Raw genomic sequence first — 27,756 nt, 5'->3', positions numbered from 1 at the left:
CTGCTGTCCTTATGCCATCTCTATTATTGCCTTAATATAATATTACAGTTTACTAGAGTGTTCTTTCCTTTCAGAGCCTGTGATCACTATAGCCAGTCTTGATCCTGATACTGCAGGATTACCACTATAGGGCCCAACTCCCAAAAGTTTTCACTGAGAACTTTGTCATTGTGCATTGTAAGCAAGTATAACATGAAGAGTCTTGCTCTGTATTAACTTTAACTATTTAAATATGTGCCTGTCCTGTGTTGGAAAGTGGCTGTAATATTCCCCCCAAAACTGATATAAATAATAATTAACCTGAGGTAGGAAGCCTGGTATGCTCCCCTAACCTATCCCAAATTCCCACTCACCATCTCTTAGTCTACCATTATACTTCCCACACACACATGTTGTCTGTGACACCTGTTCCCTAACCCACACCAAAGAACCTTATTACTATCATATAAGCATTCTTTTTTGTATTTTCCTATTTCCCAGCTTCCATTTAACATTTAGCATTATTCCCAACAGCCTTATTCCCTCCCATTCTGCTTTGCACTGTATCCATTCATACTGAGACCCTTTACAGTACCTATCTATTATTCAACATTTTAACTTCTGTTTTCCCCAGATAAACTCTCACTACTTCCTACCTTAACTGCATTATCATACTCTATACTTTCAACCCCTCTACTTCTCACATTTCAAAAACATAAGAAAAGTTACCAGGCCAACCTAACTTTCTTTTTTCATAGAAAATATGTTCTTCATTCCTACCATCTTCAACCAGCTTTCAGACTCTACCGCACTAAATATCCCCAACCCTTCAAAGTATTGCTTCTTTCTCAATTCCTTATACCCCACTATTTGACATCATCAAAATACAGATCCCTTTATACTTAATCATGCTACTTCTCAGGTTATCCTCTATTCTTCTTCTTCTAGTGAGCCATCTCTCATCCTACCATGACTCACTAATAGCTTTCAACATTTCTCCAACTCTTTCCCAACCACCTATCCATGTTGCCCTCTAAACTCTCGCACATCACACCAAACCTATGCAATGACACCCCTCACCTTTACTTCAAATATAAACATATTAACTCTATGCAATGGAAATCAAAATAAAATTAAGTAGAAAATTCTCTCCAAAAAACAAGAATCAATAATACCCAATATATTAAATCCTTCTAGTAGGAGACATTCACCCTAATCCTGGCCTTACCTATCACAACCAACATGAAGACAATTCTCTTACACACACTGCTCTAACCCTAACACCAAAACAATCAACTCTAACCTCTGCAATCTAACTTTTTTCACCATAAACATTAACAGCAAAAGAAATAAAACTACTGAGCTACATGCCTGAATTATCTAACACAAGCCTGTTTCTCACTATAACTGAAGCATCGCTTAAACTCAGCATAAACAACACTGAAATTACATCTCCCACTATAATATCATCCACAGTGACCATATAAAGATGAGACATTGTGATATTCCTTTAATATTTCACGACAATTACCACATTGTCCCCTGCAACAAACCAATATCAGATTTCAGTTCAGCAGAGCATCTTATTACTTACCTCAAAACAAATATGTATTACTGTCTTCTACATCCTTCTTGCTGACAATGCAGCCACACTAGAAACTATTCTACACTGGACATCCATAATAATTCCACAAGAAAAATATTACTAGGTGATGTCAATATCAAATAGATGGATATAACCTCTAACTCTCCTACATCTAGCATGGACTTATGCAGATACACACAACTAATTAATAGCCCCACACATTATAGCAGAACATCATGTTCTTTATTAAACTGGATCCTAGTATCAGACCCTAGCAAATTCTCCACCACAGGTACAATGTCAGACTCTCTCAGTGACCAACTCCCAATCTATACAGACATGCCACACATCCTCTTAAGCAGCATGTTTATAAAACAACACACAACCTGTACAAGTTTATCCCAGAAATACTCATTACTATCCTAAAATCCATTAAATGGAACATCCTAAAAATCCTCCCCTTAGATGATGTTGTGAATGAATCCAATACAGACTTCTTAAATATCCTAAATAGTTGTGCACCTCCTAGAAGGAAGAGACTAAACAAATAATACAATTTGGCTAACCAAAAAGTAGAATGCTAATGCAGGATAGAGAAAATTATGGAATGAATGGCAAAAATATAAAAGACCACAATATTTTGAAAACTTCAGAATGCTCTGTAACCATACTAAAAAGCAAATAAATGAAGACAAAAACTAAACAAATCTATAACACTGTTCAGAACTATAGTAAACACAATCCTAAATTATTTCTTGTCAGCCATTAATGAAATCTTACATCCTGTGCAAAAATTAAACCCTAACCCCTCTCCCAGTAACTCACCACTCAAAACTGCAAGAGAATTCAACTCTGACTTCATAGATAGTATACAGCCCCTAAGTATGAATTTCCCAACATCCAAAACCAACCCTAACCATCAGCAACATATCACTACACCCCCTTTTCACCTTTAAACCTGTACCCATATTCTATATAAAACTTCTATTAAACAAACTTAAACCATGCTCTACTTTAGATGTTGACCTTCCAAGTGAGTATCTTAAAATAGCAGCCAAAAGCATTGCCTATCCTGTCTCAATCCTTATAAATAGGTCAGTTGAGGAATCTTATGTTCCCTCTTGCTGGAAAACACACACAAACACACATACATATATTATGCCTCTACACAAAGGAGGAAATTCAACAGAGATCACTAACTTCAGATTTATAGCAATTGTATCCCTCCTCTACAAAATACTTGAAAATGTTATTCAAAACCAATTACCAAACTATCTCCTGCAGCAAGAACTACTATACTCCACACAACATGGTTCCTGACCTGCCCACAGTACTACCACTGCACTTCTAACCTTTTTAGATACAATCAGTAAAGCTAGACATAACATCAGTCTACTCTCCTACTTCTTTCTAGACTTATCTAAAGCCTTCAATGCAGTTTATCATAGCAAACTTCTACTTTAAGTGTCCTCACTAGGTCTATCTCACCCCTTCATTCACTGGTTCAAAAGTTACCTGTTCAATATGTAACAGTCAGTAAAATGGCACTCCACCCTCTCTCAATACCTTACCCCCAGGGAAGCTATATTTGACAGACATGCCTCAAGCATTGAAGTCCTAAAGGTCACAAAAAGTTTGATTTGACTGAATGACTAAACAACAACAACCAGGCCAAACGAGAACATCATATGCCTTTTCTTTGTACTTGACAATTCCCAGCTGTCCTTAAATGATTCTTTCCAATATTTGGTTACATAGTTATTCTGGCACAATCCTTCATTACATTTGAATGCCAGTCCTTGTAACTCATGAATTTCATCCCAAAATGTGTAGTATACTTGAGTTAGTAATATAAGTTTGTTGTCATCTGACCAAACTGTTAGTACCATGGTTTTACACATCTGCAATTCCATATCATATTCTGTTTTATTATTAAAGTCCTAATTTTTTTCTTCATTCAGCAGATACAAGGTAAACATTAACATAACATGAATGCTATTGCATAGGAAATTAATTGAACCTTGGCCATTGTCAGGGCTTTATCCTTCAATGCCACCAAAGTGACCAGGATGCACATGTTTTTACAATTCTAACTAGAGCTGTGGCATAGACATTTAAAGTCCTAACTACAGCCCAGGTGACCCAAGTTTGATTAGCATCTGTGATGTCTGTGGTACTGCCAGGGAAAGATACTTATCTCAGTGATATTTGTCTAAACATTTCCTGTGGGGGAGGTGTACTCGACAGAGGGAAGTAGCCCTTGGCTGTAACAGGTGAACACAGTGGAGGGATACCAAGGGGTAGGCTATAAATGAAAAAAATCTCCTGGCGGTAGTAGTCAACAGCTTGACCCCACAGGATGCCCTTAAGTTCCAACCTGGCCAGAACCTTAGAATGGAGATAGCTTGAGGGGACTAAGAGAGGCTGGCATATTAGGCAATAGACAAGGACACTGATGTAGCTAGAAGTAATGAATCAGAAGGGGAACAAAAAAAAGTAATCAAGCTTAACATCTTAACTGCACTTGCTTTTCTGACAAACTTGGGTAGAAAATTCAGAGATACAGAATTTATTGCTTCTTTGACTTGAAGGTTACTTGTATTGCAAATGAAAATGTTATCTCTGCCTTTAAAGTGCAGACACTTTACAAATATTGCTCTAGAAATGCTATTGTCTGCTGCAATCTGCTATAACATACAATTTTTTTTCAAAGTTAATTAAAATCTAGAAAAAGCTGTGATACATTCATTCATTTTCTGATACCTGATTTACTCTCTAGAGACACAGGGGAGCCAGAGCCATCTCACACCCAATGGGTGTAATGCAAAGAGCACATCCAGAGAAGAATGCCAAGCCATTGCAAATGTATGACCCTACTTACACAGGCAATCCATGCACACTTGCAGGCAATTTAGATGCTTGCTACTTCACCTGTCTGCAGGTCTGTGAAATGTATAAGGAAATCAGAGATCCTACAATAAACCTATGTTAGCGCAGAGAGGATATGGAGGCTCTGCAAAGAAAGCAACCCCAAACTGAGAATTAAACTGGAGAACAAAGCACCTTGAAGCAGTAATGTTAACCACCATGCCAGTGTGTTGCCTGATCTGTCAGGCAGTTTTGATATCATTAGGAGAGTAATATTTGTAAAGATTACAGCTGGTACTATTCCTATAGAGCAACTATTATATTCAATTTTTCTTCTGTTCCTTGATTTATAATTGCCTAACTTATTTTTGTTAACATGTCCCTTTTGTGGGTTTGTCTCTTTTTTCCAATACATTCACGCTAACTGGATAAAATTTAATTATCTGTAACATTCTTTTTTCACTTTGGTTACTTCTCAGTTCAAGTTCTGAATGTATGATTTCATTCCAGAAATAACTTTAGCAAAGGTTTCTAATAGTGTCAGTCTAGCCAACATGACCTAATTCTGTTTCATTAGCTCAAATAGGATTTCCCTTTAGGCTGCAAAAACCTTAGTGATTTGATTGGTATAGCTTTTATTTCTGTCTGTATTGCAGCATTTTCTAACGTGATATTTTTGGAGAACACAGAGATCATCATTATTTTTAGCTATGTTTAACTCCTTGGCTGCCTTTTCTTCTAATTCAGGTATTAGTTTATTGTTTACCTCTATAGAAGTAGGAAATAAAGCTATTCTTTTATCTTTGTTGATTTCAAAATGTAGTCATCTAAATGATCTACCCCATAGTTAAATAGCTGTAAAGAAAAATTCTGGATCTGTGTCACACTTCATAAATGTTCTTTTTTGTTGCAGTTTTACTTTTCTGCAGACCCATATATTTTTCAAGCAATGAAGCTACCCAAGAAACCTTTCAGGCTTTAGTACAAATTGAAGCTGTAAAAATGAGTAAACAAAGGCAAAATCTAGTGATATCCTGAGAGATGTTTTCTATTTAAAATTTCAGAGCTTGATGTAACGATTCATTATATGAGTTCAATAGGTCCTTCCCAATATGAATATCCCCCTGCAGCCCATTCATTTCCTTTTGAAGTTCTCACTTTGGATAACTTGATATCTGTCATTCATCCCCAAGGTTCCAACACTTTTACCTATCCAGACAAGTGAAAAATGCGCTGCTGAATCAGCCAGCCACACAAAGTAATGACTGCAGTGACAGTTTTAACAGCTACTTAGAGCTTAGTGTGATACTGAAAGTAATAGTCACCTGTTAGTCATATGTAAAATGTAGCACTGTGTTAATGTACCACTGAAAACTTTATTATTCTATTTGTTTTTAATTTTTAAATGGTTGCTTGATAAGGGCAGCCTAGTACTGGCTGTTGACTTACGCTGAATTGCTTAATTGCAAGGAATAATGTAAAAGTGAATGTAAAAGTGAATATAATGCAAGGACTATTTTCTTAATGTTCATCTAATATATACTCACACATACATATATATATATATATATATATATATATATATATATATATATATATATATATATATATATATATATATAGGTAGCAGGAGAGACAGAGGACAGTCATTGAATATTTTTCTCTGTGTCGATCTTTGCTGACCAAAGCAATAAATTAGAGCTTTTCTTTTAAAGCACAGTAATGATTATTGAATGTTTTCTGTTGTTCACTTAGCAACATTTTTAATATTGTTCTCAAGGAAAAAATTAGGTGAAACTCACAAGAAAAACGAATGCAGATCAGACTTCCACTATCAGAAAGGTATGATTTGGGCCTTTCACTGGTGCTCACATGAGTAGCACTATTTGGCAAGTCATGGTAAATAAAATATTTCACAGTGTTTTGCCTTGTTTAATGCTTGTAAATGTTTAATATCTAGAGTCATAGAATTTCTGCTTTAGTGGATTTATTTCTCTCCTGCTGTGAAGAGAAGTACTTGGCCTTCCTAGATTGTTCATTTCTCTGCTTACTGGCTGTGCTGTGTAGATAAATAAGCAAAATACACATTGTTTATCACCCACATACATCCTTCACAGCTCCAGAGCCTGCTGCTGTGTAGAGAAGGATGTACCAATTATGTACTAACATGCATGTCCCCAGAAAGCTTCATGCTGAAGCACTAAGGAAGAAAATTTTTACTGTGTGTTAGTATTTATGTTTTGCTTTTTGAAAAAGCATGTGTTAAAATGTGTAGCAATTATGTACCCTTGTATCATTCATATTAGAAAAAATACTTCCTTTTATTTACACTGATCTGGCAACCTTCTACCTTCAAAATGTGTCTACCTGCCTTCCCATAATAATAATAACATAAATACAGATAGAGAAATATATTCTTAGTCTTGGTTGTTTTCCTTTAGTATTTCTATTGTGTCGCTCTCTGCCTAAGTGTTAGTTTTAGACAAAATAATTTACGTATCGTAGTACAATGGTTCTAATGACACTGCAAAAACTGCACTGAACTACCTGTGTACAGTCTATATCTTTTTATATGAGTCCTGTGAAACTGCACACTTTTTTTAGGGGGTTTTATCAACATTCTAAAAAAAAAGGTCATAGTAAATAAAATTTACTCAGATGAAATAATGCAGAAACAAAGAATGCATACGAGATCAGAAACAATGGTAAGTCTCTTTCAGTATCTTCATAAATGATATTGCAGAAATTCTAGAATGAATAGTTTGATTTTGCAGATAACAATATAAACACAGGTTTGATGCAGTTTTTAAAAATAATATGAAAAACAAATTCAACTTAAATAATTATATGAAATTGAACATAATATGAAAATATTGGTTCAGAATACATACAAGTTATATGACAATGATTTAATACTTAGAGAAATGTTAGCTAGTTTGTATAAAAGTAAGTTAGTATAATACAAATAGAAATTGCAAAACAAAGTGAGAGAAAAAGCAAACGTATGGTGTATTTAGACACAACACCAGGGGATAGAAATTAATAAAATTAAGGAAGTGATTGAAGAAAGGAGAGTAAGGAGATGTAAGGTATGAACCAGTATTTGTTCATATTTAGGGATATAGGTTATGCTGGCGTTGAACAAGAATGCAGCTAGCTGTTGGCTAGGATGACTTTCAGAATGGTATTGAAGGATGGGAGGGAGGTTATTGGCCTGATGGAGAGAAACCACAGGCTATTATACACAGACAAAATTCTCAGTGAAAATGTTTGCGAGTGGCCGTTGTGGCAGAGCTTCTGCAGTATCAGGGTCTGATGATCACAGGTTCTGCACTCTGAGGAAGTTGGTGACTGATATGAAAACTGTCTATGTGTAGATATTTGAGGAAAGGATCTAGTGAAAAGAAAGAAAATTGTTAAGGACTAACAGAAGTACATAAAGTCTGTTTGAGGACTATGTTAAAAAGGAGGCATAGGACATGAATGACTCAGTGATAAGCATGAAGAAGCAATATTTCAGAGGAGCGGGTATGTTTGATTTAAGCAGTCTTTGTGAAGAGAAGCTATGGTCAAAAACAATAACAGAATACAGAATTCCAAAATGTGTGGGATAGATGTTATTAATTCTTATGACTGGTGGGAAATGTCCAATATAAGACACTGAACGGCAAATCCCTGAACATCAGCACCCCCCCAAAAAATGATGTGTACCAACTCCACAGTTGCACTAACTCAAAGAAGGGAGAAATCTTCCCAGAAAGGGAATCACTTTAAAACTGCACTACCAGTGTTTTTTATGGGAAAAAAAGCAATTGTTCTGTTCTTTGGTGTCTTCTGCTTCATGTAATTCACACTCAGGGAATTTCACTTCATCTACCTATAGAGAATATATAAACTTTTGGTTAAGAAGCCCAAGCAGGTTATCAAATACCTTGGAAAATGGGCAGAACAGGTGGTTAAACAGTCATTTCCTACTATCAGTATCTTTATTTCTGCATTATATTGTAAGAATTACAAATACTTTATTTCTGTTGGATAATAAGATCCATATGCATTAGATGCTTTCTACATTGCTTGTTTAACCATATGTTACATGACGAATGACTAAAGGCAGTTCTATTATTGCATGTGTTGTTACTGTTACATATTCCCCTCCATTTATGTCTGCATTAGGATTTTTTCTTAATATTTTTTTTTTCTTTTTGGTAACATTTTGTGTTGCTGGATATAGTATATTACAAAAAGTTAAAATTCATTATTAAAAAATTGAAATAAATACTGCATACATGACGTTCAGATCATGGCCAGTCTTGCATTGTGATATACTGTTATATTAAACTGCCAGTACACTATTCAGATAGATCGTTCAGAATGCCTTACTGCTTAAAGCAAGTTCTTTCCTTAAATAAAGTGTTCCCTTGTAGTGCACAACACTTTTAATTTACTTCTCTAGCAACTGAATAAATTATAATTTCTGGAATCTTTAGGAATACATTTACAATGCAATCCTATTGGATTAAAATTATCATTTTTCATTCTGAATCAAAATGTGATAAATCTCCCTGCTGTCTTCAGTTTTTGCACTGTATACTTTAAATCTCAAATAAAAAAATAAGTGGTGACTAGTGCATATATAGGTTATAGTGCTTCTTGGTGCAAAATGATCACACCATGCACTGACTTTAGAGAAGGACAGATACACAAATATATTTATAACTTCAAGAATTTAGTTTAAAGAAGTGTTGAATGAAAGTTGGGTCTACTGCAAGTAATGAAATGTAATTCCATAGTTATCACACACACATTATATATATATATATATATATCTATATATATATATATATATATATATATATACACACACAGACACATATACGCGTGCGCACACACACACACACACACACACACACACACACACACACACACACACACACACACACGCTCACACACATAGGTTTGTTTAGTGAGTATGTAAAAGTGATATATTTTAGACCTCAATAAAAATTATAGAAATAATAGAAAAATCTACAGTTGGGATAAAGTAATTATACAAATATTTGTTAAATATAAATAAGTGACAATACTAGCTTTCAAGCAAACATGGCATTTTTCTATTAGTGAGCAGCCAAATCTTTACCATATGGATAAGCTAAAAAAGTCTAGTTTTCACCAATTAAAATAAGATCATACTGATATAGAACTATATCCGCATTGCTGCATTCCATTGAACAAAAATGTGGCAAGAGTGTTGCAACAGGGATTGTGCAAACATTACAGTATTGAAGTAGCTAAAAAATGTTGGAAACATGAGCCACAAAAATTTAAAAAGAATGATGAAGTTTATATCATACGGGATTACCCATTACCAACAGTTCAAAAAATAGATGTGAAAAAACAGATATAGTAGTCAATGAAAAGAAAACAAAAGTAGCATTGATCATTGATATTGCTATACCCAGTGATTGCAGTGTCATACACACAGAGAGACACAAAGTCATGAAATACCAGGATTTGCAGGCAGAGAAAATGAGCAATGCGGTGGAAGGATACCCAGGCAGTTCCAATAGTAGTAGGAGCAACGAATCCCATAAAAAAGAATTCCCAGCCATATTTAGATACACTACCGAAACATGTAAAAATCCATATGAGTTGCAGAAGGAGTCAATTCTGGGTACATTACTGGTACTATGAAGAACACTTTTGGCTAACATCAAAGATTAAACAATACTAATTTCTTGAATTTTAATCATACCCTGACATAGGAATGGGGTCCATTCCCCTCATGGTATTAGAAACTCAAATGACTTGGAGAAATTAAAGTAAGGAAAACCATTTATATTACTGATTAATTAAAAAAAACTATCACACTGGGTTAAATGGTTTGTGATATGCAAGGCATTACTGAATAATGTAGGTACTGCTGATTAGGAAGAGTTTAATTCCTTCCTTTATTTATTATTTTTTGTTTTTATTCATTTATTTTTTAAGTTTGCTTCCTAATTTAGATCACTGATCTCATTGGAAAAATTAAATGTTGAGGCTGATGGTACAGCGATACCAGTTAAAGAACATCAAAGTATAGTTACAGTTTTGAAACATAAATTGTAAGCAGTGAACAGACAAATCAAATATAATAAATTAGACAATATTCAAAAGAATAAGTGATTACTAACTTTTGCAGACTAGTAAGACTATATACAAAGGATATAAACTATATAATATATATAACTGCAATCTAAAGAGGAACATGTCATAATATATAATGTATACGATATGCTGCCATCCTCAGAGATGTGTGCAAAACATATAATGTATACAATATGCTGGAGTCTATGCATTGTGACGATATTTGATGTGATGTGGTTCTGGCTGTAGCATTTGCATTGACTTTGCATTATAAAAGATAGGATTTCACTTGAGTTACAAATATAGAATAGTCACATTCCAGCTAGGCTTATAAATGCCTTCGGGCAGATAGCCTAGTACCTACCTATGAACCTATGTCTGTCAGGTGGCTGGGCAGAGATTGCCATAGCATGGGAGCTAAGAAGAAGTGAGCAATGTATCGTTGTCTAGTTCTGAGTATACGGAGAATATGTTTGATAGTGAGATCTGACGGCATATGTGGTGGTGAGGGAAGAGAATAGTTTTGCAGTGAGGGTACATATGTTTTGAGACAAAGGAGTGTGACGGCATATGTGGTGGTGAGGGAAGTGAATAGTTTTGCAGTGAGGGTACATATGTTTTAAGATAAAGGAGTTTAAAAAGAAGTGATGTAAGGAGAAGGTTTGCTTCTTGGTTGATTGAGAGCCAATTGTCTTTGCTAATTGTGAGACAATGGTGTTTCAGATCTGCAAGAGTTGGTAATGAGCCAAACAGATTTTGTTGAACAGATTGGAAGGAAGCCAAGTTTTTGTTCGAAGCTGCAGCTATCAGAGAAAGCTATCAGAGAAAGATCACATTCAAGGTAAGAAAAGAGAATGCCTTTTCCCCATGACTGAACATGCAGGAGGGGATAGACAAGGAAGAGATTTCTCTGTCCCACAATAGGAGGTGATTAATTTTGGCTCTTTATTTTTTATATTGATTTGTAAATTAAGCCAGATAATTAGGTTTTTGAAGGTAGTATTTGTTTCTTTTATGTCACTGTATTCATCTTTTGGAGGGCGGACATGGTGGTGCAGCAGTTACCATTAGTGTCTTACAGCAAGAGGTTATCCGGTTAGATCCTCGGCTGGGGTGCCTTCTGTCTGGAGTCTGCATGTTCTCCCTGTGGTTGCATGGGTTTCCTCCAGGTGCTCTGGTTTCCTCCCACATTTCAAAGACATGCTGTAGGTGGATTGGATACTCTAAACTGGTCTTAGGCATGAGTGCATGCATGTGTGTGCCTTCCATGGAAGTTTGGGTGCCGGGCTGGCAACTCGACACCATAAAACTTCCCTGCCAGTCATGAGCAGACAGGTGATCCACTGTGGCTACCCCTAACCGGGAAAAGCCAAAAGAAAAAGAAGTATTCATCTTTTGGGACAATGTTAGAGGGGGCTTTTTATAACATGTGTGGTGTTCCAAAAAGCATGTTTTTAGTTTTGCTAGAGTCTGTTTATTGGTTTTAATCTATGAAAGAGGGCTAGAAATTCATTTTCAGTCTTTGTAGTTGAATGTTTGTGTGGGAAGGGCTGAACCTATGTATTGTCATATAATCTGTTTATAGGATTATTGGAAGGAGGGGCAGATCATTTTGTAGTTAACTGATAAAGATGGAGAACAGAAGAGAGGCAAGGATTAAACCTTGGAGTACTACATTGAGTATGGGGCTTCCTTTAAAAGGGATATTCCAATCTTCACTCTGAAGGATGTACTTCTGAGAAATATATAGAACCAACTTGAGGCTCTAGAGCTAATACTAATTTCTAGCATGTAGCTTAAAACCAGGATGCGATTGATCAAGTCATAGCATGTATTACATTGACAAAGAGGGTACCTGTAAGGTAGCCTTTATCTACGTTAAGTAACATATCATTATTCAAAACCCAGAGAGCTGTTGCTCTGCTTCTGCCTGATCAAACGTCATGTAGATCTTGGGAAAGTTATACTGTTCCAAACAGGATAGTTGTTTGTGAACCAACTTTTCCAAAATGTATCTAGTGTAGGGAGAATGGATATAAGATGAAAATGGGAGATAAGAGAGGGTTTATGTTACTTTGGAAGAGGTTTTACAATAGCACTTTTCCAAAGCATAGACTTTCTTTCATGGAGAAATGTTTATCTAATAAAACAGCAAAGTTAAAATAATTGTCTGTGTTCCATAAAAGTAATCAGCACTTATTTTGTCTATTCTCCTTACATAAACTTAATTAGTGCACAGTGACTACAAGAAGACCTCAGGCTCAGTTCTTGGCTGAGATGCCTTCTGTGTGGAATCTTCATGTCGCCCTTGTGTTCACCCAAGTTTTCTTCAGGCACTCTGGTTTTCGCCCACTTCCAAAAGACATGCGATAGGTGTATTGCTGACACTAAATTGACCATAGATATGGATGCAGAATGTCTGTGTGTGTGTGTGTGTGTGTGTGTGTGTGTGTGTGTGTGTGTGTGTGTGTGTGTGTGTGTGTGTGTGTGTGTGTGTGTGTGTGTGTGTTAGAGAAAGAGGAGGGGATGGTGTCAGCTGCTCATTGAGGTCACTATAACAGATGATTGATACTCAACTGCAATGGATTGAATTGTTCACTTGGTTGTTTTTAATGAAAATAGACAAAACGTTTTAGTGTGTGGGTGTCTTTAGTTCACATTTTCTATGCAGCAACAAATCATTTACTATGGTACAATGTTCTTGTTGATTTATAGCTTTAATTCGTGAATATATTACTATGAGTGCCTTAGAAGAATACTAAAGTTACAAGCAGAGGCTCTAGATCCAATGCTATTAATACACCTTGAGAAAACAAGATCTTATGTAAGCAGTTCATCCTGATTGGTGTGATTTCTATAATTTATATGGGGTTAGAGGGCATCTGTTCTATTTTTTTATTGATTAGCTGCAGAAATACTTGACATTTTGAGATAACTAAATTTTCCACTTATAAAGTACAAGTAAAGACATGCAACATTTACCAAATAAATAATGAGATACTGGCACATAGTTTTTAGATTAATGTTTCTAACTACAAGCTGTTCTATATTCTTCAAATTAGCATTACATGATCCAGTAAAAGCCACACACACACACACACACACACACACACACACACACACACACACACACACACACACGCACATGCTTTGAATGTCAGCAGACCCTATACATCATGTCATGAGTGAAAAAGAATTATTGTCAGTTATGTAACTATTCTACTCTTGTCCTGCAGTTTACCTGCAGTGTACCTAGTCTACCATTTATTTAATGTTATAGTCAACTAGTTTTCTTGAAACAGTATTGCTCAACCATACATTTTATTATATACAAGGATATAAACATCCTGTAACTTTTTTTAAGATATACATCTGTCAAATTCATGGTACACAAAAATAACATATGCTGTTATGCTTTTTTTATCCCACAATTGTTAGCTTCATTTATAACTTATCAAGGCTCATTGAAGAAGAGAGCAAGGTAGTCCCACAAATCCAGAGCAATTTAATATTTAGCGCACTGATGGTGACATTCATAAAGAAGCATAGTACGACTGCTCACCAGTAAATAGTAAGGTGACGTTAGTAGAATGGGCTAGATGAGGATTATGCAAATATGAGTGCCAGAACAGCATAGTGATACTTGGGACAGTTTGTTGGTTCATACGTAAGTACTAGGCAAATGGTCTGCACACCATGACAACTTTGCCAAACCTTATATTCAAAAGTTATCTCCATTCTCTATCAAGAAGGGCAAGACTAGATCAAAGGGGGGAGAATTTGAGGCTGCCCATCCAGTTGTCTGTGTTTACCTTGAAGATGACAAGGTTCTTCTCTGCTTGACATGTAGTGTAAGTTTGTTCCAGAGTTCGGCTATGAATCTATATTGTCAGTTTGTTTTTTTGTTTTTTTTAATCTGTTGATGAAGGTTTAGTTACTTTAACTGAGTATTTGAGGTAGAAGCTTGGGTCTTTCATGGCTCAAAATTCTAGACACAGATCTCCATGCAGAAATATATTAGCGATTGAGAACAGAAAGAGAACTGCCAGTCTGTCCTGATAGCTAAAATCAGTATATACTGAACAATAAATCTTTGCAGCCACAGTAATGACTGTAACTGCACAAGTGGATGGTCTCTGCATTTGCAATCATGTGGCCAGGTGAAAGTAGCATCTAGGTGGCATGCCTTATCCTATCTGCATTTACATACTCATCAAAATGTCCCATTGCTGATACGTGCACAAAGCAGGCAGCCCATACACAGGCATTGGACACAATACTAACTCATTTTGTTATACAAGTGGGAAGGAGATGGGGAGAAAAGACATTCACAAATGAGGAAGAACAAGCAGAGGAATGCACAGAAGGACAACAGGAAGGGAAGAGTGGCATGGAAAGGAAAATGGATATGTTCTTTTTTTATTTTGGAAACGTACCATTTTTTTCAAAGAATGATAGTGTAGAAGGCAACGAGTGCAAGACGTGGGAAGGGAGAATGTTACAGGGGAAGAAGCAGGAACAGACAAACAAATATAAAATGAAAGCAGAGGCAATCCACAAAGCTCAAGCTAGGTCTGAATTCCCATCTGTGACTCAGAGGGTGACAGGATTGACAAGAAAAAGAGTACAAAGGATTAGTCAGATAAAATCACTTTAGCTAAGAAAGCTAGGAGATTCTGTCAATGATACCCACTTTGTGGCAGGAATAAAGATGTCTTGTTGAAGTTTCAAGTTGTTTTTTTTTTCAGTTAAGTAGATAAATATACTTCATATACTTTATATATAAAATGCTGACAAAGGCTGACAGGGAAGTAGTAACACATAAAGGGGAAGATGGAAAAACTGACAGAATGAGGACAACTGGTGACTGGAAGGACTGAAATACAAATAGGGGATGGGGTGTTATAAAATATTAGGTAGCATGATGATAGGGAAGAGGGAAGTGTGAGAAAGACCTGCCAAACTCTCAAAAGGGACCACTCAATTTCTTCCTCCAGTGGCCCAATGCTCAGGGCTGGCTAGCTGGCTGGCTGGCTGCACAGCTGTACACATCACATGAAGAACCACGCCAGGGTGCAGATCTGACCATTCAGACATTGGCTCTCCTCAGTCCTCACTGGCAGCTGCATCTCTATGTCATGGTAGCAAAATGATTACACTATATCAGTATATACACACACTGAAGAAGGGCATCTGTCAGAAAGCTTTGTGGTATTGATTTTTCCGTGAATAAACTATTGAACTGATTTGGATCTCTTGTTCTCCAATAGCAGTTAACCTTAGTGCTGGTCTTTTTTGCTGTTTTTAATAGGTTTTGCATGTGTCAGCTGTGTGACTCATGGGGACTGCCTCAATGGTGCATAAAAATACTGTATATAATACCTCGTGTACTGCATGCCACCTGCCAGTTACCAGATTTTGTGTGGAGCATGCATGGCCTTTATGGCAATGTTGGTATAGGCATTGGCCATCAGGACCTTAAGGAAATGAGCTGTGACATAGAGTGGTCATTTATTGGCTGCTGTCTCTCCTCTGTGGTCTGTGGAAAACAAATATGCTTCTCCACATGCTGCAACATCATGTCAAGAAATGAGTGTAGGATTCATAAGACTAATTCCTGTGAAAGTCCTAATATGTCACCTGTCAGATGCTGAAAGTTCTCTGTAGCAAGTATGGTTAATGGTACACAAAACATTATATGCACGGTCCACTCATCAACCTTGATTCCATGTGGGAGTAGCATATATCTAATAACTCCTGTGTGTCTTTCTACACGGCAGTGGTCAATCATTTTCTGGTTGTGCAGATAACTGTATAACAAGTTGTGCTGAGCTCTTCTTTGACATGGAGGAGAACAACAAGGAACATCATGGATACGGACTCCCAAGGTGGTTACTAACACATGCTGACTGCCGTAGATCCTCCTCCTTCTAGTATCTTAGTGCAAGAAAGTAACCTGTACACCAAAAATGATGGCGCTCAGAAATGGATTGTTCTCATACACACTGATACTAATTTGTATATTATTATATACTCATTTTCATGTGCTGTCCACTGTAATATTTTCCAGTAAGCACAGTCACACTACTTGTGTCCCTGAATCTCCAACTCCCTGTGTGTCACCATTCACAGTATTATTTTGCTTAGCACACTGTGCTATTTTTCTGAATACCCCACTGAATCTCCTCAGTACCATTAAAGGAGAAGGAAGAGATAATATGAGAATGAAAGAAGTCACACAGGAGTGTAACAGAACTCAGATGAATATCCATTCAGATTCCTCAGTTCCCTGTTCCTACCCCAAAATAAAATGAAAGCTTCTGTTTTTTATGTTTTCTGTTTTTTTTGCTTAGCTTATTTTATTTCCATATGCAGCAATGTCATCAATTACTTTTTTACCACAGAGTCACTGTTTTGTGTAGACTTATCATAAAAGCTGGTATCTGAAGACATGCTGCACTGGTTTTAAAAGGGCTATTAGAGATTTTCTAGGAACATATTGTCTGAATAATTTTCTACTTGCAGGAAGTTCAAACGGAAAGATAATTTTAACTGATCGTTTTTAAGTGTTTTTCAACTGTTGAACTGTTGAGGGCTACACACTCAAGTGTGATAGCCATTTTTCTGCTTTAAAAGTGTTTGTTTTACTGTATCTGTTTTAATTTTTGAAAAAAAAAATCCTCTCTCTCCACTCATTTCCCACCTTTCTATAACCAGCAGAGTCTGGTTTTCAGATTTTGCTGAATTCTGGGCTGTTTTATAGTTTCTGTGTTGCCCAGACATTACTAAGATAGAATGAAGTTTCTCTGTTCATCAGTGAGATTGGAGAGCTTTGAGCAGCCTGTCACTGGAGGAGTGGTTTCAGCTCAGAATCTGTAGTTTTTTTGGCCATTTTGGGCTATTTCTATTACTTTCATCTTTCTGTTTAAAAACACGTTTGCATGGTTTTTGCACTTGTATTACTGCAGCAAGATCCTGCTTGGGTGTCCTGCGGAGTTTTACAGCAGCAGAGAGAGAAAATGGGGACTTTGAGTGGATTAAGTACCTCTATTTTACTTTTTATTGCTTATTTTTGCTAGCCACACTATTTCGAGCATCGTTATTAACTTTGCAACTTATTTGAACTGTTTTTGAATGTTGATACTGTTTGCATTTTAACTGATCATTTTTAAGTGTTTTTCCACTATTGAGGGCTACACTCTCAAGTGCGATAGCTATTTTTCTGATTTAAAAGTGTTTGTTTTACTGTATCTGTTTTAATTTTCGAAAAAAAACAAGAAAAAACAAAAAAATCATATCTTTCTACTCGTTTCCCACCTTTCTATAACCAGTAGAGTCCATTTTTTGATTTTGCTGAATTCTGGGCTGTTTTGTAGTTTCTGTGTTTCCCAGACCTTGCTAAAGTAGAAGGAAGCTTCTCTGTTCAGCAGTGAGAGTGGTGCGCTTTGAGCAGCCTGTCACTGTTTCAGCTCAGAATCTGTAGTTTTACTGGCCATTTTGGGCTATTTCTATCCCTTCCATCTTTCTGTTTAAAATTCCATGTTTGCGTGGTTTTGTGCATTGCGCAGCACCTTTTAACTAGGGTTAAACTATTTCCGGTGCCAGAAAGTCTGCTTTTCTAGTTTTCCCTTAGAACTAGCCAGTTTTCTAGTTTTAGCATTCAAAACTGTTTCCTTGTGCTCAGCACTTGTTCAAAACTTGTTGCAAGCACTAAATAATCTACAAATTACTGCAGCACTCAACTTTCCTCACTTGTTAGGAAGAAAACAGTTTTTAGTACTTAAATTAATAAGCACCTATCCATGCATGTCTAAGGGTCAGCACCCGGTATTTTCCCCAGTCCACCTGATGAATCTGGGCATTTTGGAGCAATGCAGCAATTGACTCATGTACACTGACAACCATCTCCTCCTACCACCCAACACTACAACCTGTGAGAGATGCACTTATATTGGCAAATTGGAAGTTCTTTCCAGCCAAGACTGTACTAGACAGTAAAGTGGAGAAGGTAAACACCTGCACTACACCACACTCAACACATAGTCCATCAAAACCTATACCACCTAAACCCACACATAGTAACACAAAACACACACCTGCATTCACGGAGGCTCTCAATAAAAATCTGCCCAAAAAACAGAGACCTCCAAAGCTGAAACACAAGCAACCACCACCCACCAACACTATCCAAATGACACATAGCACACAAAATCAGTGTGGCACTCAACCTCAGCCCATAAGGCAAAACAACGTACCCAACACACTAGTCATAAGTGACTCTACAGTCAGGCACACTGATGTACCACTCACCAGGCTAAACAAGGAGAAAGTTGCTGTCATATGCCTGTCAGGTGCCAGGATCTGACACATAATGCAAGCACTCAGGTCACTCCACAACAAGTACAAATTTGACTCTGTCATTGTCCATGTTGGTGTGAATAAACCAGACAAAAATAAAAACCAAATAAAACTGAGTAAGCATTGCAGGCTCAAAGTTAATCCACCAGGAAACAGTTTATTAGAGTTAACACTTTCGTTTTACTACATTGAGTAAAACATCTTCAGACAAATGAGGAAAAATCCTTAACGCTTAAATAAGCAACATGACCTTCTATCAGAATTAATCAATTAAGCATTAAAGTGCACATATCAAATAGGTATACACCCATTTGAGTGCATCCATTAGTATACAAAAAGATGGACAACGTGATAAAACTAAAGGTGTACACTACATACATAATAAAATACAATACGATACAATGAAATACATAAAAACATACTATAAAAATGTAAAAGTGTATATACTACGAAAACAGTCAATGTGATTAAATGTGTACATTCAAGCAAGTGGACCATGTACAGCAACCTGGCTTAAATGAAGGAAAAATGTTAAAAATGTATTAAATAAATTTCATGTTACTAAAAGTAAAAAATCCTAATACATTGATTATAATGTTTGTAATGCATTAATTGTATTATTATTTTAGTCATAAAACAGCTCATAAAATGTATCCGAAATTGCAATACTTATAAAACACGCTTGAATACCACTTTGAGAAAACTTAAATAATGAAAATAGAATTACAATGGTAGTCCCAGTGTTAAAAATTGAAATTAAGCTAAAACTGTATTAACTTAATGTTAAACTTATCTCTGGAGGCTCTTATATTTGAGGACACAGGATAAGGAACACAAATTGTTCAGACCTGGGGGGCTGTAAGCATTAACCCTTATTTGCCAAATAAGCTCATGTATTTTCAACAGTAAATTGAAAGGGCCACCCCTAGGGTCATATTGCACCTGGTCTATGATTTGAAAACAAAAACTGTGCTGTGGGTGTTCGTGTACATGTTTTGCTAGTGCATTCTCGGTCCTAGACTTTTTAATACTGCACATGTGCTCATAGACGCTGTCCCTGAGTCGTTGATCTGTCTTACCAATGTAGAAACAGGGGCAGAGTCTACACATAGCCAAGTACATGACACTCTTAGACAGGCAGTTAAACCTTCGATTAATGGAATACCTTTTGCCCCTTATAATGAAAGTTTGCCCCGTTGTCATGTATTTACAATATGGACAGCTCTCACATTTAAACATACCTACAGCCCTAGTAAAACTAGGTTTTACTCTCCAAGTTTTTAAGGTTGGACCCCCTTCTTTACGTGATCCGTGGAGTTGGATCCATGATGGGGGCCAAATCTCTGTCCGATACTAGTAGGCTCCAGTTTTTGAAAATTATTCTTTTTGTAATTGAGGCATCAAGACTGCAAGTGGAAATAAAAGTAGTCCTGAAGGAATCTGTTTTCTCAGAATGAATGAACCCAACACTAATAGTTTGTGGGTAAATCAGGTGGGGTTTTGGTACCAAAATCGGACGGAAATGACCAGTAATTCTTTTGTGCCTGACTTCAGAAAGCAAATCATCCAACATTTGTGAGGGATACCCTCGATTCATGAACATGTTATACAACACTTGACATTCCAAACTAAATTCCAACTCATCAGACACCATCCTAGCCGCCCTCACCAGCTGTTCCTTCACCACTGATCTTTTCTGCTGGTAAGGATGACAGCTGGAGAAGTGGAGGAATGAGATGGAATAGGTTGGTTTCCTGTGTATCCTAGCTTTAAAGGATCTCATGTTTCTATCCTTGTATAGATCCACATCCAGGTAACTAATGCGCTCATCACCCAAATCATGTGTGAATCGAAAAAATTGAGTAGACTCATTTAAATATGACATTAATCCCTGGATGTCGTCAACTATACCATTAAACATGATAAAAATGTCATCTAAATATCTAGTGTAGTAAAGAATGCCCTTTCTATACGGGTTGCTGTCATTAAATACATGGTGTTGTTCCCAGTGGGCCATGACTAGATTTGCAAAACTTGCCCCACAAGGGGAACCCATCGCAGCCCCAGTTTTCTGTAAATAATAGTTACCATTGAACATGAAATAATTGTTGTTTAAAATTAAGTCCAACAAACCCTGAAGTAGCTCGATTTCTCTTTCTGGACCATTCTTGGTTCTAATCAGATCGATCACTCATTCGATACCCATATCAGCTGATATCACAGTGTATAGGTCCTTGACGTGAATGGTCAAAAATAAAATCTCATCCTTGTAATCGAGACCATTAATACTACTTAAAAATGACCATGAGTCCTTACAAATGTGCTCAAACTTTGCCACATACTTCTTAAGTGAAGCGTCCACAAATTTAGCCAATGCATAAGTGATGGAGTTCCTACCAAAGACTATCGGCTGGAGTGGTGGATCCTCGAAGTCCTTGTGGACCTTAGGAATTCCAAAAATCATGGGCGTAATAGGAGCCAAGCATGATAGGTAATTGTAAAGGTCCAAGGAAATTTTAGATTCAATAAAAAGATCGTTAAGATAGACTTTGATCTTCTGATGCACCCAATTCATTTCATTCAAAGAAGCTGGGGCATAATGATCACAGTCAAGTAAGTTCGACATAAAATTAGTGTAGTCATCGTTGTTGAAAAATACAAGCCCGCCACCCTTATCGGGCTTAAACACCCTGACGTTTTGGAAACTTAGATGTTCTAAGCAAGCCCAGTCATGCTTAGTGAAATTCCCAACTGGACCCAAGGGTTTGCACCTGTTAGTTTCAAGACTATCACGTACGTCCAATTCACAAATTTGTTCAAAAAATGATAGACCAGGAGGTAACAGTGGATTAAAGGTGCTCAACACCTTATATTCATTGTTTACTCTAGGTTGATCCTTAAAAAAGTAATTCCAAATTAATCCTGCGTACAAAAGATTTTAAATCGATGATAGTTCTTGCTACACTGGCCCTACAGTCAAGGATGAAAGTTAGTCCCTTAGATAACAAGTCAGCTACTTTGACATTGACCTCCATATATGAATAGTTAAAAATCTTAAAGTCTAGACCACTGTTATATGCTAAATGAAAATTCATGGAATGGGAACTGTCAACCATATCAGGTGGCTGAACTGGAATATCACTGATCAAGATATCAGCTAATCTGGGGCCACCTGGTTCCCCTTCAAGTTCTTCTCTTGGGGGAAGTTCCCATTGAAAGTCAAATCCATGTGTTGTCATCCCTTTCTGTGAAAATGTAGAGAATTTGTATTAGAACCTGAAGCGTGATAATTGGGGGCTCGGTCAAAGTTGGCAGAATTATGGGATGGTTGGCTAGTGTTGTTACTGGAATTGTATTGGTTGGTATTAGTCCTCGTATTATTGTTCCTCAAATGCACATTCCAACTGGTGCTGCTATTAACCTGGTTTTGACTGCCAACCACAGAAGCTGCCTCCCCATAGGTACACGCAGGGGAGCTAGGTCCTGGGTTGTCAGCATATTGCCCATCATGGAATTGATTGTCCCCACAGTTGTCATTAATAGGAGGTTGATTTGAGGGGTTCACCCATTCCTGTGAGGGTGGTGGTTTAGGGTAAGCAACACCATTGCTGTAATCATTACTGTCACAGCTTAACTTCTTGTTCTTAGTGGCCTTCATTTTGGATATCTGACCATTGATACTGGGAAAAATTCACTCATACTCATACTTATAGCGAACAAAATTAGTATCCTTAGTGACAGCTACATCAAGCAGGCCAATTTCATCATTCAGTCTCTCAATCAATAAAGAGTAATGTTTGATAAATATTTCTATAAGCTCAAGCCCATGTCTATCAAACAAGGACAACAAATCCTGGTGGAATGGGGAATCAGAAATCAAACCAGTGGGAAAACACCAAGTTCTCAACCCCTTCGGTACTTGGTGTCATTTTCCACTATGTTTGATTTGTTGATATTAATCACTTTAATTGAATTGTCAGGGTTGTATAAACTGTCTTCCCTTAACAACAGTGGTTGTACTGCATTTGTTCCATTTGATTTGGATTCTTCAACAATGGCTGGTTAATCCCCATTCCAGGTTGTAAAGGTAGTTCCAAATTAGAGATGTGCAAGCCATGTAAATCCTTCGTTTTTTGTAAATCCCACTAAAAGCATTACCTTGAGTTGCAGAGCTTCCATTTGAATCTAGCTCACCTGCCAAGGATGCTGCAGTTTCCTTCCTTCATACAGCTGCATTCTGAGTATTACATTCCTCTACCAGAACAGTGTTAGTTTCCATAACAGAAACAGGTTTAGTGAAGCCGTTAACTGTTGTCACCAAATCATCCACTTTTTTGGTTAAAACCAGTACCACATTCACCAATTGTTGTACGTCCAACTTACAAGGCTCAATATTGAGCTTGATGTTGTTTGAAAGATTGTTCTCTTGTGAGAACAAGGTTAACAAACCAGGCAAAAAATAAAAAACAAATAAAACTGAGTAAACTTTACAGGCTCAAAGTTAATCCACCAGGAAACAGTTTATTAGAGTTAGCACTTTTGTTTAACTACATTGAGTAAAACTTCTTCAGACAAATGCAGAAAAACACTTAAATAAGCGACATGACCTCCTATCAGAATTAAGCATTAAAGTGCACACATCAAATAGGTATACATCCATTTAAGTGCATCCATTAGTATACAAAAAGATGGACAACATGATAAAACTAAAGATGTACACTACATGCATAATAAAATACAATAAAATACATAAAAACATACTATAAAAATGTAAAAGTGTATATACTATGATATACTGCTGCGCATCAGTATATCATTTTATATACACTTTTACATTTTTATAGTATGTTTTTATGTATTTTATTGTATTTTATTATGTATGTAGTGTACACCTTTAGTTTTATCAAAGAAGCTGGGGCATAATGGTCACAGTCAAGTAAGTCTGACATACAATTAGTGTACAATTCTAGCTTAATTTCAGTTTGTAACACTGGGACCACCATTGTAATTCTATTTTCATTATTTAAGTTTTCTTAAAGTGGTTTTCAAGCGTGTTTTATAAGTATTGCAATTTTGGGTACATTTTATGAGCTGTTTCATGACTAAAATAATAACACAATTAGTGCATTGCAATCATTATAATCAATGTATTAGGATTTTTTACTTTTAGTGACATGAAATTTATTTAATACATTTTTAACATTTTTCCTTCCTTTGAGTCAGGTTGCTATACATGGTCCACTTGCTTGAATGTATAAATTTACTCACATTTACTGTTTTCATAGTATATACACTTTTACATTTTTATATGTTTTTATGTATTTTATTGTATTTTATTGTATTTTATTATGTATGTAGTGTACACCTTTAGTTTTATCATGTTGTCCATCTTTTTGTATACTAATTGATGCACTCAAATGGATCTATACCTATTTGATATGTGCACTTTAATGCTTAATTGATTAATTCTGATAGAAGGTCATGTCACTTATTTAAGTGTTAAGGATTTTTCCTCATTTGTCTCAAGAGGTTTTACTCAATGTAGTAAAACAAAAACTCTAACTCTAATAAACTGCTTCCTGGTGGATTAACTTTGAGCCTGCAATGTTTACTCATGTTGGTGTGAATGACCTGAGAGGTACCTCCCTGGACTACATGAAAAGAGACATGGAGAAGCTGTTAGATCTTGTAGCCCAGGCAGGTATGACCCTAGCCCTGAGTAGCATCCAGCCATCGCCATGAATGATGCCACAATACAAGAACAAAATGATTGACTTCAACAATTGGCTAAGCTTCTGCTGTCATTCTAAGGGGATCCAGTGTCTATCTGCCTAGGATGACATGATCGACAGATCACAATGCTTTGCCAGAGATGGCGTGCACCTGTCACCCCTGGGATTCCGGATACTGTCTAAGGCTCTTGCCACCCCTATAGTGCCTGTTTTAGGCAAGGTTGAAATGACAAACTCACCACCGTAGCAGGTATAAGCAAGCAAAATCTGAGGGTAATGCTACTCAATGCAAGAAGTCTAAACCTCAAAATGCACTCAATCAAGGCACTCTTTAAAATGGAGAGCATCGACATCTGAGCAGTGATGGAGACCTGGTGCAAGAGTCCAGAGAGCACCCCTGCATTACCAGGCTATAACTCATACCACACTATTCGGCCACCTAACATAGGCCAAAACACTAAAGGTGGAGGCGTGTCCATATTCATTAAGGATAGCCACACCTCCAGCCTAGTTGCTCAACATAATGCATCTGAAATTATCCAAGTGCAACTAACACTGGGCAAGACTGCAATCCAGTTTGTAGCTTATTAAATATCTCCCGCCATGTCCCAGGATGCCCACTCCATGTTTCTTGATATACTGGGTAATATTAAGGTACAGTCCAATACCCTAATAATGGGTGATTTCAACTACCCCACCATCAACTGGGAAAACTACTCATGTACTAACTCATTTGCTCAACGCTTTCTGGAATTCATAAATTCCAATGCCCTGAATCAGCTTGTTCATACCACCACCAGGGGCAGCAATATCCTGGACCTGGTTATTACCAATATGGGCAACCAATGTTCCATGCCAGAGGTCAACTCCTCACTGGTCAGATATGACCACAAGCTAATCACCCTAGACATCAATATCCCACCCCCTCCCCCATTAAGGAAACCACCTTAAAAAACTTCTCCAAAGCCAACTTCATGCTTTTTAAGACAGAAGTGGCAAGCTTCATGAAACCCATACAGATGGAAAATAGAGGTGCGACTGCTGAATCCTATACAAATGCACTGTATAAGCACATACACAAGTGCATGGATCGTGCCTTCCCCAACAGAATCAAGACACTATTCTCCAAAAAAGGAAGCCAATCTGGTTGACCCGTGCCATAAACAAACTCTACATCAGAAGGAAGAAGCTGTTGCAAAAGAGTAAAATCCCCTGATTGCAGGAACTCCCTGGTCAGCCCCAATAAGAAGCTGAGATCCCTTATAAAATCCTCCAAAGCTAATTATGAAAATAAAATTGCCGCTGATTCTAAAGACAACCACAAAGCATTCTACAGCTATGTCAAGAATCTCAATGGTGACACTCAGATCTGCTCTGAGCTAGAGCACAATGGCACTAGATATACAGAACCAACTGATATTGCCAACATCCTGGCAGATAGGTTCAGTGCAAACTTCACCACCCCTCACCCCCCAAAGGGCCCATCACTACACCAAAAGAATGCAAAGCCCCTGTAATCACGGTTGCACAAGCATAGAACACACTCTCCAAAGCCAAGAACACAGCATCCATGGGACCTGACAACATCCCAGGCTGCATTCTGCATGAACTACAGAACAAGTGGACACCCCACCTAAATACCATGTTCAATCATAGCCTTACTTCAGGCTTTGTGCCTACTGAATGGCACACAACAATGGTTATCCCACTCCACAAAGGCTGGGCATCAACATGAACCCTGGAAACTACTGCCCCATTAGCCTGACATCCCTGGTTTGCAAGGCCATGAAACATTTCATCTTGGAGCTTATAAACAAGGACATAGGTAACCTCCAAACTCTGGACCCCACTCAGTTTGGGTTTGTAAAATGTAGGTCATGTCTCCTAAACCTGATTGACTTCTTTGAAGCAGTCACCAGAGCCGTGGATGAGGGTAAGGTGGTGCACACAGCCTATCTTGACCTCGCCAAGGCTTTCAACACCATTCCCCACTCTGGAATTATAGATAAACTCACTAGACTGGGCATAAATCCCTATGTTACAAGATGGGTGGCCAACTGGCTCACTGACTGAACCCACACAGTGAAAGCAGCCAACTCCAAATCCAACTTCAGAGCAGTGACAAGTGGAGTACCAAAGGGCTCAGTCCTGGGTCCTCTCCTGTTTGGCATCTACTTCTCAGAAGTCCAGGCTAATACAGCAGGTCTTTGGCTAATGAAGTTCTCAGACAACTGCAAACTAGATGCCATAATAGAATTTACTTATGATGTGGACATTCTACAAAGGGGCCTCACTGAGACTGATGCTTGGTGTCAAAGTCATGGCCTCAACCTCAATGCCAAGAAGTGCATTGTCATCCCCTTTGGGAAAAACACTGTACCTATGAACTACCACATAGGTGGTAGCCTACTAAACACCAAACGTATGATAAGAGACCATGGGACACAGGTGGACAGTAGTCTCTCCTATGATAATCACATCGCCACAGTAGTCAAGAACTCCTTCTATGTGGCACACCTCATCATAAAGGGGTTCACCTCCAGAAAAAGAGAGGTCATTGTTCCTCTCTACTCATCCCTCATCAGACCCATTATAGAGTACAATGCTCCGTTTAGCATGTACCTCACAAGACATCTACAACAACTAGAAAGGCCACAGAAATACCTCACTTAGAGGATTACCAGCCTCACACAGATGCCATACACAGACTGTCTCAGAAAACTCCAGCTCTACTGCGTTGCTTATCACCTACTCAGAGGCGACCTCTCCCTAACATACAAAGTCATGTCAAACCCAGATTTGTTGGACATACTACACTTAAAAAAAAAACAATCCCTCTGAGCCACACACTCCAGGAACCTAAACCTTGCCACCACAATAAACAGAACATGCTGGAGGGATAGATTACTGTCCCAGAGACTTCCCATGCTCTGGAGCAGACTACCCATTCATGTCAAGCAAAGCTCCTCATTAGCCCTCTTTAAGAAAAATCTCGACAATTGGATGAGAAATAGGAAATTCACCCCAGGGATCACTTCTGTGGCTCTGCTAGACAGGGGCACATGAAAATAACTTTCTTGGGTGGCAAAAGCCAGGGAACTTTTTTGG

The sequence above is a fragment of the Protopterus annectens genome, chromosome 5.part0 (genome assembly GCF_019279795.1).
Source record: "Protopterus annectens isolate FY-2018-M chromosome 5.part0, PAN1.0, whole genome shotgun sequence".
Classification (NCBI taxonomy): Eukaryota; Metazoa; Chordata; order Ceratodontiformes; family Protopteridae; genus Protopterus; species Protopterus annectens.
The sequence above is the reverse complement of the archived record's forward strand: the minus strand, read 5'-3'. Positions refer to the sequence as shown.